The sequence below is a fragment of the Mustela lutreola genome, chromosome 1 (assembly GCF_030435805.1).
Source record: "Mustela lutreola isolate mMusLut2 chromosome 1, mMusLut2.pri, whole genome shotgun sequence".
NCBI lineage: Eukaryota > Metazoa > Chordata > Mammalia > Carnivora > Mustelidae > Mustela > Mustela lutreola.
The window spans coordinates 148,634,142-148,649,479 of record NC_081290.1 but is presented as its reverse complement, the minus strand read 5'-3'; the positions used below and the strand labels follow the sequence as shown (position 1 = coordinate 148,649,479).

At 39.9% G+C, this 15,338-nt stretch overlaps 1 long non-coding RNA gene across 1 annotated transcript in view; it reads left to right on the top strand.

The window, feature by feature from the left end:
• Positions 1 to 4,574, top strand: part of LOC131832977 (uncharacterized) — a 159,390-nt gene extending 154,816 nt beyond the window's left edge. Inside the window, exon 3 of the long non-coding RNA XR_009354272.1 lies at positions 2,401 to 4,574. This is a non-coding gene — a long non-coding RNA (uncharacterized LOC131832977). The remainder of the gene's footprint in view (positions 1 to 2,400) is intronic.
• The last annotated feature ends 10,764 nt before the right edge of the window (positions 4,575 to 15,338 follow it).

The following is a 15,338-nucleotide window of genomic DNA, read 5'->3' as shown; positions in this document are numbered from 1 at the left end:
TTAGAAATGTTTCAGCCTTCAAGAGAATTTCTTTGTAAATCAACCTACAAATTCTATAATTGCATTGCATAGTTTTTTAACTCTGCTTTGAAGAAAAAAAAATGGTTGGGAATCTATTATCAAAATATCCAATGAATTGGAAGCCTGAAAACTTTAGTTTTTACAATAGATGCAAACAAAGGCATATTATTCCTATAAAAACAGAGACAAGAACAAATTAAATGATGAGGCCCCAAACTGCAGATTTAATTTTAAAATTCTGTAAAAGCCTTTGAAATGACTTGCAGAAAAAAAATCTTTGATCCTGTTCCTTTTTTAAAAAAAAATAATTGGATTATATGATGTACTGAAATGCAATGAAATTGAAAAGACCTATGATTTTACAGCATCTGTTTGGCAAAACATTAAAATTATTATAAATAGGGAATTTATTTTATGAACTATATTTTTATAGGGTAAAGCTTTATAGGGTATATTTGTAGAAAAGAAAAACTCTAAAGACAGTGCCTATAAAAATACTTGAGCTGATACATTTATGCATTTCATAAAAATTAGAATTGAGACTTTCCTCCATTTAGAATTTTCTCTGAACTTAGTAGGTAATCCAGAACCTCTAAATATTTCCTCAGTTAAAATGTTATATAGCCTATAGGAAAAAGTAAGTATGTGTCCTTTTCAAGTGTGTACATATAAAATGTAACTGAGGATCTTAGGCAATTTTTGAAAAATTAAAAAGATAAGACCATATTGAAATAGCACATCCTGAAGAAAAATATTAGAGAAAAATATGGTTTGTGGTCATTTTTTTATGTTCAGGCAATCAATATAATTTTTATATTTTGCTTTACAAGAATGTATGTCATTTACTTTTTTAGAAATACTTTTATTTTTGAAAATAATTTTTACAAAAACTATTTTATGCATCAGCCAATATAAATAATATACTGAATTAGTTGTTCAATGAATAAATATTTCAAACATTAAATTCTAATTAATTTTAACATACCCTTTCATTGTCAAAAGTGTCTTGATGTGGTGTCTAATTCCGCTTGGGTTACCATAACAGAATATTATGGACTGGATGGCTTAAACAACAGATATTTATTTTTTCACAGTTCTGGAGGCTGGAAGTCTGAGATCAGGGTGCCAGCATGTTTGGGTTCTGGATTGTGGTGAAAGCTTTCTTCCTACCTTGCAGATGGCTGCCTTGTCTCTCTATGCTCATATGGAGGAGAGAGAGACCAAGCTCTGTGTGTTTCTTCTTCCTGGTCACTGATCCCATCATGAGGGCCCCACCCTCATGACCTCATCTAAATATAAATACCTCTCAGAGGCTCCATCTTTAAAACCACCGCATTGCGGGTTAGGTTTTCAACACATGAACTTTCAGGAAGACACAATTCAGTCCATATCACTTGGACACTAAATTTGGAGGCCCCATACTTAGGAATCTTATTATCATGGAGTAAGGAACATCTGGTCCATTGCCATTGGATTCCAGATGCACAGTTCTGGCTCATTTTTGGTTGTCAACACCTAGTTCCACAGCATCCAAATCCAAGTTGACATATTTGCCTTCAATCCCTTTTCCAAGAACAGCTCATTTTTAATCCTCTTCTCTCTGTCTGTGAAAGATCTCTACTCTTCTGGCCCTCTCAGCCACTTCTGTGTTCCTTTTGGGGATACAGTCCTTCCTTTCCATCTTGTAGGGAGTATGAGATTCTGGGAGGCAGCCGTCAGGCATTTTGCCTAAAAAGATCATTCTACCATTGCCACTCTACTGCTCGGACGCCATCATGCATGTTGGGTTTCTCCATGAGGCTTGCAAGCTCCTGAGGAAATTAGCCAATGGCTCTCTGTGGTCTGGGAAACCCTCAAAATAATTTGAGGTTTCTATTGGTCCTCTCCACTCCCAGTGCTTGCTTGAGGAGATGGCACTGGGATCCTATTCGGGGATTCATCACTGTCTAAAATCTGGTCACATCCCCTCTTATTTCTCCTTCCCAAGAAGTTGACTTTATCTCTTTTTGGTGAAAAACCAACTCTCAAATCATTCCGTAGTATTTACATAGATGTAGTTTAAATTTTGGCTGTCATATTTTTGGAAACTTCTATCAAATAGCTTCACACTTGCAATCAAATGCCTTGGGTTTCAAGATTATTGTGGCTAAAATGAGTTTAAAAACAACAATAAAAATTCAAATTACTTTATTGTTTACTGTGTTTACCCTTGTTCTGAATAACAAAAGCTAGAGGCTCCATGCGGGAGGGCAACAACAGGAATGCTGGAAGGACAAACCTTAGTTATTACCTCAAAATGTCCTGCCAAAAATGTTGGAATTTTAAGACTGAACAAAATCCTTATAAATTATTCATCAAGTCCACCCTTTTGTTTTATAGATGTCCTGTGGAAAGTGAAATCCAGAGAGATCAAATGATTTTCTTGTGAGACTGCACTGATTTTAAACCACAGAAGTAGGACTACAGTGAACTCAACCTCCACCACGTACACGATTCCTCTCACTGATTTACATGATGTCCATATGTGTATAAGGAATTTATATATATCTGAATTTCTCTTAAAAAAAAAAAGTGGTATCAAAAATTGGACTCATCCCTTCGAGTGGGTTCAAAATATGGTAGAATTCTGATAGTCTGCTGACTATTGGATGCTACATTTCTCTAAGTGCCAACAAAGACTCCCCTTTTGCATTTTGATGGTGTCTCTTCTCAGTGGTGATTTTTCGTAAGCACATGCATTTATGCTGGCAATGCTAGCAAGCCAGTTCTCCTCTTTCTGTATCCTGTGTGCGTGTGTGTGTGTGTGTGTGTGTATGTGTGTGTGTGTATGTATGTAGAGAGAGAGCACAAGCAGGGGAAAAGGCAGAGGGAGAGGAAGAAGCAGACTCCCCGCCAAGTAGGGTGCCCAATGCGGAGCTCTATCCCAGGACCTGGAGATCATGACCTGAGCCCAAGGCAGATGCCCAACCTTCTGACCCAGGCAGGTACCCCAACTGTATCATGTGTTTAATTTGTGAAATTGCATTCAAACCTCAGGGCATCAGAGTGTCGGAGGATAAAGTTGCTTTAGTAATTTATATCACTAAGGAAAAAGAAAGTGAATTATACTGTAAAAATGAAGACCTTTCCAATTAGTGTATAATCTAAGCCTTAACTGCCTACTAAAAACATTTTTCTCACAGTGTCGAAAACTTTTCCAAAGGTTTTCCATTTTAAGTAGAACTTTTCAGGTACAGATGCGTTCTGAACCACATTCTTTCTGGCTGGAGGACCCCAGCATTCTAACTGTCCCATGAGACACTTCACATCTTGGCAAAAACTGAAACATACCAGAATTTTTAGGGAAAATAGTTCTAAAACTGTCTTACAAGGCCAATGCTACATCTATATATGAGCAAGCTTTAATGGTCTTTGAAAGCATGGGTTCGTTTCTGTAAGACACTTAATTGTTTCAGATCGTTTGTTCACCTAACACAGAATTTTAAGAGGGCTTACAATATCTGAGTGGTATCAACTTATTCTTTCTCTATTTGTGGTCCATAATGATAATAAACAAATAACAGTGTTCTCATTCTAAGAAATGCAGGTCCCGGGCAGCCAATGAATCCTCACTATTTTATTACCTAAAAGGAAAGTTGGCTCATTTATTCCAGATTAATCAGGTAGCTTTGTTTTTCTGTTTTCTATATTAATCACATCTTTCTTAAAGAATGCGATCTTGAAACATACATGCACACAAAGCAGAGTCTCTTCATCTGTAAGAGAAAGGAAAAAAAAACCTGTTAAGGACAGTATTACAGGTTTCGGGCCTAAGCATAGCTATTTTAAAAACATATGGAAACACAAATGAGCATTAGAAAATTTAATGCAAATGTAAGATAATTTTTATAATTATTTTCTGCAATGCTTCACCTTTTGTAATACGGTAATATAAGGGCGCTTGCTTTACTTTAAAAAACAATGCATTGTGTATAAAGCAGAAAGCATGCATAGCAGCTCTGTTTAGAAGATAACAAAGTACCATGTAAAAGGCCTCTGTGTACTTAGCCCACCCACCAACTCGAGGGAGAGCTTAAAAGAAAAAGGAGCGTCCAGTCCACGGAGCTGTTACCACAATGTCAAGCCCGGGATTTTATTTTCTAAACAGTGCTCCCCAACTGGGGTCTTAGAGCAATTACTCAATACTTTTTTCAGGGAGGTACCTGATTTGAAAATTCAATCCAACGTAAATGTCCTTGGTTTTTGTTTTGTTTCTAAAATGTGTTTCCCCTGACAGAAAGGGGTGAACTAGATGAAGAGATGGTAAGAAGCCATCACTCTATACCTTTTGCATTCTGTGCTCTAACGTTCACATTCTTTTGTTGTTTGTCTATGGAAGAGAGGGTGCTGGAGGGAATTTGGCCCCAGGTAAAAAAGACTAGAACAAGTTCCCTCAGCTTACACCTGACAGAGTGTATGATGATCTAGTTTTTCTGACTTTCTGACTTTTCTGACTTTTGGGTTTCTGCTTTCTCTGTTAAACAACACTGGGTACATAATATTGTATTTTGTCATTGCTTCAGTGAAACTGTATGCATGAAATAAAATGATCATGAAAAATTTATCCATTGCCCTGTGAAAACTGGGGTGCTGATGAGACCCTGAAACTTGATCTTCTGTTGCCCAGATTTCTGGCTCCCTGCGAGATACCATGGGCACCCTCAAACTGAACGCATGGCAAACTAAACTCAGTGTCTCCTTCCAGTGAATTTCCTAGCTGTCACGCCGGGAACGTGGCACATCAGTTTCGCCCTTACCTGGCAGAGAGCCCCAAGTAAAGGGCACAGTGAAGCAGCTAGTGGTGGAAGGGTGGCTTGCGGGAAGGAGTTACGACCCCAGCTAGCTGAGCTCTGCCTGCCTCCTCGCCTGCCACTATCACACAGCTAGTCCCCAACAGCTCGGCCCGACCTGCATGACATCCCATAGCGTTGACCTTAAACTTCAGCCCTTAGATGCTTTCTTTTTCCCTTCCAAATTCCTACCTACAGTGTCCTTACTGGCCCAACTCTTTCTGGTATCAGAGGACTGTCTACTCTGCAGGAACAAGCTCTCCGGTAGCCAGGATCCAGGACCTCTCCCTCTGGGTCCTCTGGATAGCTGGATCCAGAATGTTACATGGCTCCGGGTCTCTTTGGTTGTTGGCTCCTGAGGCCTGGAGAGAACAAGACTTGTTCTGCCTCCTGGCTAACCACATTCAATTAGTAGTTGTCTCATCGGGCTCTTTCCACCTCTGAGAATCTACTCCAGTCAGTCTCCCTAGTCACCCCAAGCTCAAACCCCCATCTTTCTTTGCCCAGACTCTACCCCTAAGGAGTCAATGTAAGTACAACCTGCCCATTCCACTTCAGTACATAGAAATGAACGCAGGGTTCAGTGATTACCAGAAAGAACCTAATCTTTCTTATTGCTAATTATGCACATAACTCATCACATTTAGAGGAAATAGAAAACATTTCCTTAGTCTTCCCACGGAATCTTTTTTGGGTCCATATGGAGTCTTCTGCATACGGACAGCTAGAATCCCACTCCACCTCCTTGATCATTTTGCTTCCTTCTTTTCCCACCTCCAGCCTTCCGCCTTCATTCCATGCCTTACTGTGCCTGAAAAAGCCAGAAGCCAGACAGCCATTTTAGCCAAAGCAAACACAACTTTACGCCCTGAGTTCTTACCCCTTTCTCAATGAAGCTCCTACACACACTTGTCCCTTGCTAACATTAATCACCACAGATTGTGTAAATTCATTGTGCATTATTATGCTTCCTTTAGAATTCCAGACTCATCCATCCCACTTCCCCCTCATCATCACTGCTTAAACATTCTATCAGTCAGGGTTTAACTAAAGGAAAAAAACCCAGTAGGAGATACACATTAAGAGATATATTACAAAGAACTGGCTTAATCACAACTGTGGGTCTGGCTAGAGAAGTCTTAAAACCACAAGGCAGGCTGCCAGGAAGGGCAGGCTGGAGCTCTCCTACCCAGACTGGAGATGCAGGACAAAGGAGGAATTTCTTCCTCCGGGAGGCCTCAGCTCTGCTCTTGACAAAGTCTTTCAACTGATTGAGTCAGGCCCACCCAGAAGATCCAAGTAATCTTATTGAACTCAATCGGTTAGGGACTTGACTCACATCCACAAAGTATCTTCACAGCAACACTCAGATTAGGGTTTGATTAAATACCTGGTAGCTATAGCTCAGCCACGTTGATAACTCAAAAGAAATCTAATGGCTACACCTCAAAATTAACATGTCCCTGCCGAACGCCTGTTCTTCTCCGCCCTCAGCACTCTTGAAACGGGTCCACTTGCAATGGCAACTGTGTCCTTTCAGCTGTTCAGGCCAAAAAAAAGGAAAATTAAGCTCTCTTCCTCTCACACTCCATGCGGTAGGGTAAATATGGGGACCATAACTATCTCCACATCCCAATCCCCAGAATATTTTGTAGCAAAAGAGACTTTGCAGAGATATCTAAACTGATCGGATTTTGAGATCAGAAGATTATCCTGGGTTACCTGGATTCCCAATATAATCACAATGGTCCTTACAAGAGGGACACAGGCAGAGTCAGAGGAGAAGGAGATCTAACAACATAAAAAGGGTTTCGTGTGGTGCACTTTGAAGATGGAGAAAGGGGTCCCAAGCCAAGGAATACCAACAGCTTTCAGAAGCTGAAGGAGGCAATGAATTGTCCTTTCTGCCTCCAGCCTGAAACAGTCTTGCCAACATCTTGACTTTAGCCCCCTGAAACCGATGGCAGACTTCTGAGCTCCAGAATTGTAAGATGATAAGTTTATATCATTTGACGCCACTGTGGTGCTTTATTATAGTAACAAAAGAGAACTAATACATCCACTCTCTCAGCAGATGCCTTGCTGACTTTGTCTTTAATATGTCTAGAATGGAGCCTCCTCTCACTACCTCCCCTGCTATCACCTGGTCCTAATAGCCTTCCTAAGCTCTGTTCTAGATGATTTAAGTAGCATGCTAATTGTTCTCACCCACCAGTCTCCATTCTCCTGTCCCTGCCCCTCTACTCAGCCACTGCTAGCTCATATGGCAGCTTCAGGAGAAATAGAAAAAGTATCCTTCTTTCAGGCAGAAATAATCCCATATACAGCATGGCAAGCAGAGTTGAGACTGAGGATCCTTATTCGGAATCCAGCCTCTGCATCTCTACAAGTAACCCTCCAACCATCCTCTGCTGGGCTCAGTGGCCCCATTAACAGGCAAGTCAGACCATCACTATCCTGCTCAAACTCCCGTAAGTTTGTCCATTTCACTTAGTCCTCACAAGCGGACTGTAAGCCCTGTGTCATCTGACCAGTTACCTCTCTGATTCTATCTCCTGCTATTCTCCTTCTCACTCACTGTTCCAGCAAAACCAGCCTTTTTCTTGCTCCTGAAATGCCCCAAAAACATTTGCATCTCAGGGTCTTTGCTTTTGCTGTTCCTTTAGGCTGCAAAGATTTATCTGCTATATCTAAATGACTCATTGTCTCACCTCCTTAGAGTGTTTGGTCAAATGCCCCTTTCTTGGAGACACCTACTCTGACCAGCCTATTAAATTTTATAATTCACGCCTCTACCCTTATACTCTCTAACCCTTTTATCCTGGCTTATTTTTCTCAATAGCGCCTATAGCCTTCTACCATTCTATGTATAATTACTCAATTGTTGTATTTATTATAAGCTCTGAGGGCACAGGAATTTTTGTCTAAAGTGTTCATTCCTGTATCCTCAAATAATACCTTGTATCTAGTAGGTGCACAAAAAAATATTTGAATGAATAAATAAAGAGTTCTTTCTGTTTCTGTTTGGGCTCTCCAGAAGCTGACCCTCAGACAGCAATCCAGTTACAAGCAGTTTATTTGGAAGGTGATCCCAGTAAACACTGCTAGGGGTATGAGGAAGTGAGACAGGGAAGGGAAGGCAGCCATGAAGGGTAATGTTTTCAAACCCTCCAGTGAAACTGTGGGGATCTAGAGCCTAAGCCTAGGGAGGACACCCTGGAAATCAGTGAAGAACATACACTTCTGAAGGGGAAGAAAGACTTCTCTTCTACCCTCTTACATTCTATGGCTGAGCCTGAGATTTAAACTGACAAAAGACAGATTAGCAGGAGAAAAACGTACACATTCTATTTGAGTTAATAACTTTATATGGCGTGAGACCCTTTGTAGAAAAGAAATGAAGGCAAAAAGAAGTAGAGGGTCCTGAGAGCTTATGTACCGGTTTAACAAAGACTGATAACTTGCAGACATGTGACAAGCCAAAGGGCAATGGGGGTTGTGCTTTGAGGGGAGTCAAACTGTGGGAAAGTGACTGAGAAACACAAGGGAAATGAATGAACAATAAAGGTCATTGTAGTTAAGTTTGTTTGTACAGCTTCATCTTGGCATCAACTTCCCATCTCCAGTGATAAGAATGTTCTCTCTTCCTGGTACAGGAGGGCACCTTCCTCATAGTAAATTTCCAGAAAGAGGAAGTCAGAGAACACTTTCTGTTTCTGCTGTTTCTCACTTGCCTTCAACTCAAAATAATATGTCCAAGTGGCACGTGCTGTGGGGTGGCATGTGACCTCAGAGTTACTCCACACAGAAGGCAAGGACTGGATCTTTGTCCATCAAGCTCCAGAGGGGGCCCTTGATTGCCTGGCACATCCCTTCTGCCACATGCACAGGGCAGAACTGACGCCATCCTCCAGAGGCTGCAAATCAAGGAGATCAAATCAAGTCAAGCTCATTCCCTTGGAAAAAGTAGGGATTGAAGGCCCGAGACTGGTGTTTCAATAACATCTGCCGTGCTTCTCCACCAGGAATGAAAAGATGAACTCCACCCACCAAAGAAGCAAAGCTATGAATCTGGCCATTTGATGATTCAATTAAACACTGTCTTCAATTTGTGGTACCTGATGTGTCTTATCTGTCACAGGAGGGCAGGGAGTATGAGAGATCAGAGCACCTGGTGGCTGTCCTGTGGAACTCAAGCAGAGAAGGCCTTTCATTGCAGGGACTTTGAAAAAGAAGCTGAGTCAGAGTCCCGTGGAACAGATGGAATGATAGGTACTGGGAACACCCCCATGAGTTGGTGTTCTGGTTGCTTACAGTCAGCATCCTGATTGGTTAGTGTCCCTGCTATCCTTGCTCTTCAATATTTTGAATATTAACCCTTCTAAGTGGCTTACTCATTAAGCCAGAGCTGGAATCTCAAAGGGTTGCCAACATAATGCAGAAGGCTTGGAGCAGACACAGGGATCTGGAATGCAGTAAGAGGCATCAAAGAGGAGGCAGGAATGGGTGGAGGGGATGCTAAGTGGGTGGGTGGTCCGGGTAAATGCCTAAGATGAGAATTGTCCCCTTTAGAGGCTTTTCACGGATTTCTACAGCATCATGATGCAGATAGATCAGGTAGTTTGGGGGTCCTGGGAATGGGTAACTGAGGAAGACATCTTACAGACAGGACTGCCTTATCATGAAGACTTTTTTGATATTTCAATCCAGTAGGGTCAACACAGCCAGAATCTATAAAGCAAAAACTTCCCTAGTGACTCCCATGATGCAGATTCCATCCAGGACAGGTCGGCAATGGGTTATAGATGCCTCCAGGGCTATTTTGTCTTTTTGTCTAAGAAGCATCCCTTTGCCACATAAAGGGAGGGTCAGAACTACCCCCTTTCCAGTGTTAGCAGAATATCTTCAGACTTGATGTTATTTTTCTTATAGACCTGTCCTCATTTTTTATTTTTTATGTGCCTAGCTGAAAGCATGGGCTAATTTGGATGACTGATAATGATGACAGTGAATGCTGTAAATAATGGAATATGGAGAAAAAAAGTGAAAAAGAAGCAAGTGAGTAATGACAAACAGATCGCTTAAGTCCTGCAAAGAGACCTCTGCTAGAATGGTGGGAGTTAGTTAGGAAGCCCACGGCGGAAATAATGAAGTCCAGGATAAGAGGCTGTCACAGGCATTCCTTCCTGCTCCAGATAAGTTAAAACAGCTTCCAATGGTATAAAACTTCACTTTGAATTCTCATCAAAGTAGGGAAACCACTGTCTCGGGATTAACGTTCCAAAGGTAGCCTGACCAGGGTAGCTTCACAACCATGACCATGTCTAAAACGGAAAGATGACTTTAGCAGCTGTTCTCACAAAATGGTTTCAACACTATGAGTTTATAATACAGAAAAGCTAGAGCTGAAAAAGTGAATATATATTCTCTTTAGAATAAAAGGAAATGACTACAAGCCTGGTAATAAATGTGGCAGCTTACTAGAAAGGCAGGTTTAAAGAATAAGGAAACTCATGTTGGAGCTTAAATTGAAAACAGGTGCCAGCCCTATTTCATGGAGTCATAGAATGTCAGAACTGGAGGAGACCCAGGGGTAACGTGTCCAATTCCCACATTTGATGTATCAGGAAACCCAGGTCACAAGAAATGAAGTGACTTGCTCAATGCCACACACGGTGTCAGATTTATCTCCCACTTCAAAAGTTAGTCTTTTTTTTTTTTTTTTTCAGATATTTTAATGCCTCAGGCACAAAATTAAAAAAGAAACCCCTGCTTCTTTTTATAAGATCTATTTTAAATTTGAGTTCTAAATAATGATACCTATCTGACCATTTTCTCTACTATCACATCCTCTTAAACCTTGCACTTGCCCATAGTCTCGGCAGAATGATAGCACTTGCTCAGTATCTTAGGTTGTTCAAAAACTTGACTGTTTTTTACCCCGCATTCATTTGATTCTTTCCTTCCTTTCTATAGCCAAAGAACCAGTATGAGCCCCCAGCATCTACATCTCCCCCAGTGTGTCAGTGGTCTTCTACTCTATTTTTGGCTTCCAGCGTAGCTTTTCCATTATCAACTGTAGACATTGGGATAATCATCATGTCATTTCTTTGTTTCCAAAAATCTCTAATATTCCTTTCATAATCAAAAGAGCAAGTAGACTTGTTAATAATCTCTTCAACTGACCATCTTTAGCACCTAGTCACATCCTTCTTTATCTAATTAATAGCTGCCATAATTGTCAAGGTCCTCCAGTACCTCCCATCTCTGGACTGTTTCAGAAATAAATGACACATACACCCTCCACACATAAATGCATACATCCGACTCATGACCTTCTCAACAGCAATGCTTTTTACTCTTCTCTGTCCATCCAAATCCCACCTATTCTTCGAAGTCCAGAATAAAAGAAGAAGAAGAAGAAGAAGAAGAAGAAGAAGAGGAAGAAGAAGGAGAAAAATAAACATCTATGATTATTCTGGTTCATGCGTATTTTGTGTTTCTTTGAGTCCCTGAATACGTATTACATTGTTTTGCTAATTTCTTAATTGTTCTGTATGGATAGCTCATAAAACACTGTCCCACAATTCCACAGCTTACAGTCTAACAGAAGCATTTTTTCTGTGTCCTTTCCAACAGACATTGTACATAGAGCTCCACAAAAGCCTGCAAATGAATGAATGAATGAATGAGTGAATGAATGAATGAACAAACCAATGGTGCAGCATCATGCCTGAGATCTTTTATTGCTGTTTGTCTTGGGAAATCTCTATTGTCTCCACACAAAGCAAAAAGGAGGGTGAGATAATCTCTTAAAACCATCTCTTGAGCTCTTGGCAATCTGTTCATTCATTCATTCAGTCAGACAATTAGCCCTTCAATCTGTTGGTCATTCAATCAACAAATGTTATTTGTTTATCTATTACCTATGTCCCATGGAAGTTTTGAGAAGAGTAAGAACTCCCCTCCCTTGTTACCACTCCTTCTTAGAGAAAACCACTTCCTTCCTGGACAATGGTTCATAAGGTGATCATTTTTCACTGATACAACTTATAAGGTAGAAACGAACTCTATTTCCATTCCTGAGCTCAGGCCCAGCAGTCTCCTTTAGCATACTGGCTCCATGAAGAAGTCAAGTCAAATGGATTCCCACTGGACCCACTTGATTTCAGTTCCAATGGACGGCCCTGGGACTGTGCTAATGTGAAGCCCTGATGCCTCGGTGCCTGCCCACAGGAAATGTCTGACGAATTTTTCAGCTGATAATGGATATACTTACTCAGTCTTCCTGACCTGGGTTGCGCAACTCCTTCAACACATTTAGGGTGGTTATTTCCCCACTTCAGATTCTGTCCTTATTTCCTTTCTAACTTTACTAGTAAAAATCTACCCTTAAGGGTCAGTTCTAATGGACATTTAATCTCTGCTCTACAGAGATTAATCATAGTAATAATAACAGTATCAATGTCTAGAGTTAATTCAGCAACTATTATGTTTTAGACCTGTGGTGACGCATTATTATTACTCTTACATTATTATCTTTATTATTTCGTTCAATTCTTACAACTCCTGAAGTGAACATGGCTATTATCTCCCTTTTGCAAATGAGAAAATACAAATTTCCATACAGTCATGGTAATTGTGTATTATATATTTTTTTTAATGTCAGCTAGTAGCATCTAACAACTCAGACCACCAAATGGTAAATTTAATTCTTTCCTATCCACCACTAAATCATGTTCTCTTTCCTATACATAGTTTTATATTAAAAAACAGATATCATCTTTTTTTTTCCCTAGGAAGTCTCATTATTGTCTTTGTTATAAATTTAATAGGTTTAAGTTCACACACTTACACTGTTGAATATCAACATGCAATACATCTATGATCAGTGTATGTTAAACTTTGAAATTTAATGAGCAAAGTAGAATATAAAAATCCTTTTTCTAACATTGACATTTTGTTGGGAGTCCACTTTAAACCAATGTTACTGAAATTATTTATCCAGGTTATTGTATTATGAGAATGTCAATTACCCTGATATCCTATACAATGAATTTCAGGGACAGAGTGCTCAAAACTAAACACCCTCTCTATACCCCACATTGGGTCACCCCACAGGAGTCTTTGGAGACTTGAATGGGCCAGTGTAGCAATGGATGAAATTTTAAGTGAGAAGAAAAAGAGATTACACACTTCAAATTAAACTGGGCATCAGATCCTCCTCTCTCTGGTTTTGGCCACTTTTTCTCTGTGTTTTCTACCTTTCCCAGTTCTAAAACTAGCGTGGCAAGCAAGAGCCTAAAGGTGACTTCCACAGGCAAGATGCCTTTCTGAATGCCAAGTAGGAGCCAAAGGAGAGATCCAAATGGGAAAGAATTGTAAGCAAGTTACTTGAGCTTGTCCCTGACTTAGAATTGGTGCAAAAGAATCAAGGAGCCCAAACATGGTTTTTCCCAGAATGTCGTGCTAGGAGATAATGCATCTGGCATCCTTACTAACAGTGAATGAATGGATGAATGAATGAACACCAATAATGAAGTGTGCTTTTGCCTGGACTATCTTCATGCATAAATCATTAAGAAATTCAACATACAGATAGGTAACAGCTCAAAGATTTGATAATTGGGGTCCTGGCCTTCTCTTTCCATCTTTCAGGACAGACACTGAAGGCAGTAGAGAAATCACATTGTTAGAAATGACTGATGAATGCTGATACTTTGAATACTTTTTTTCTGGGCATTGAAAGGAGGTGATGATGTCGCTGTAATTTTCCCCGATGCTGAGAGGTGGCACATTCAATTTGCTGTAATATTATTCCTTTGGTGAACTTCCTTTTAGATGATAGTTCAGAAATTAATTAAAACCACATACTCTCATTAATGAATTCTAAACATTTTATAACTGGTGCCACTGTCCTCCTCAATCTCTTTTATTTAGAGTCGCTGAACAAGGTTATGTTCTTCTTTCTCTTGCCTTTTTCACACTTACGCTGAAAGCTTAACCAACTCCATTCAGAACTAAAGAAAGGAACAATGTGGTTTTGTACTTCATAACAGCAATGGCTCTATTTATAAGGAACAGCTTTCTACGGACTCTGAGGAGAAACATCCATCTCCAGCCCCCATCTCTTCTCGCACTCGCTTTCATAAGGTTCATCTCTACGTGTTTATTGCCCCATCACGAGGAAGAGAAGGGAGGGCTTTGGTCCTAGTTTAAAAAAAAAAAAAAAAGTGTCCTTGTTTTTAGTGAAAGAAGTAAGTAGGAACTAAGTAGTGGTAAAATAATGTATTCAGGCACATTGCCCAGCCCTTTCTCCATGCTTTTCATAAAAGGAACCACGTCAAGGAAAAAAGGAAAATTCTGGTCCGAGATCCTCCGAGTTCTGGGTTACAAAGAGTCGCAAAGGTGGTGATTTAATGCTGGTTTTCCAGCCACACAGAGCAGATCCCCACAGCTCCTATCAGCGTGTTGGTGCCAAACTCATTCCCAGCTTAAAAGAGCCCACTTAAGTTTTATAATTTTGTCTCAAATGAATGAGTTATTTAACTTCTCAGTTTATCACTCACAGTGAGTCCCAAAACCATCCTAGCCCTCACTGGGTGTGCGCCGCAGGAAACAGAGGCAGAATGCAGACTGTCCTCCAGGAAGACTCTTTATTCCATAGAGACTTGGAAAAAAAATCGAATTCTGCTGTAGTCAGTCAGTAGATTAAAACATTCTATTCTGCTACTTAGTCTCTACCTGTACTTGGTAGCTCTCAGTCACGTAAGGCATTGATTCTGATTCACAGCTGTCCAACTCTTTGACATGCATTGTCACTGAACATCTAAAATTCTGTAGACTAGAAACCTTCTATATGAGAGTTTCCTAATAATACAGATAATAAAATGCTAAGGAAAACTGAACATGAGTTCAGTTATTTGTTTTAAAAGATACGTTTTGTTTAAAACTGAGCTTGCAATGTGTAGTTATATGAAGATGAAGTGATATAACACAGGAAGTTTCCATCAATTTTACCAAAGAACAATGAACTGCATGTGTGTACATATGTGTGTGTGTGTGTAATTTATTCATAGTTTCTATCAATTTACATATATTATTTTTATATATAAATATTATACCTCTATATATAATTTATTCATAGCTTCTATAAATTTTACCAAAGAACAATGAACTGTGTGTGTACATATATAATTTATTCATACATATAGTTTATTTAAGTATGTATAAAATTAGTCACATGTAACTTCAGATGCAGCAGTTTTAAAATTGAAGTTCAGATTCCTAATGTATCGTTTTCAACGTAGAACCATAGAACACAATTGTTATCAATAACACTTTCCCCTACAGAAACCACTCATGTCGTAACTGGAGTGTGAGATCCCAGCAGAGAGGAGGCAAGCCACCAAAAGAGCATTATTATGATGGTTTAGAACACTTAACTTGGAGTGAGATACACTGGGCTTGAGGTCCTGCTCTGTCCCT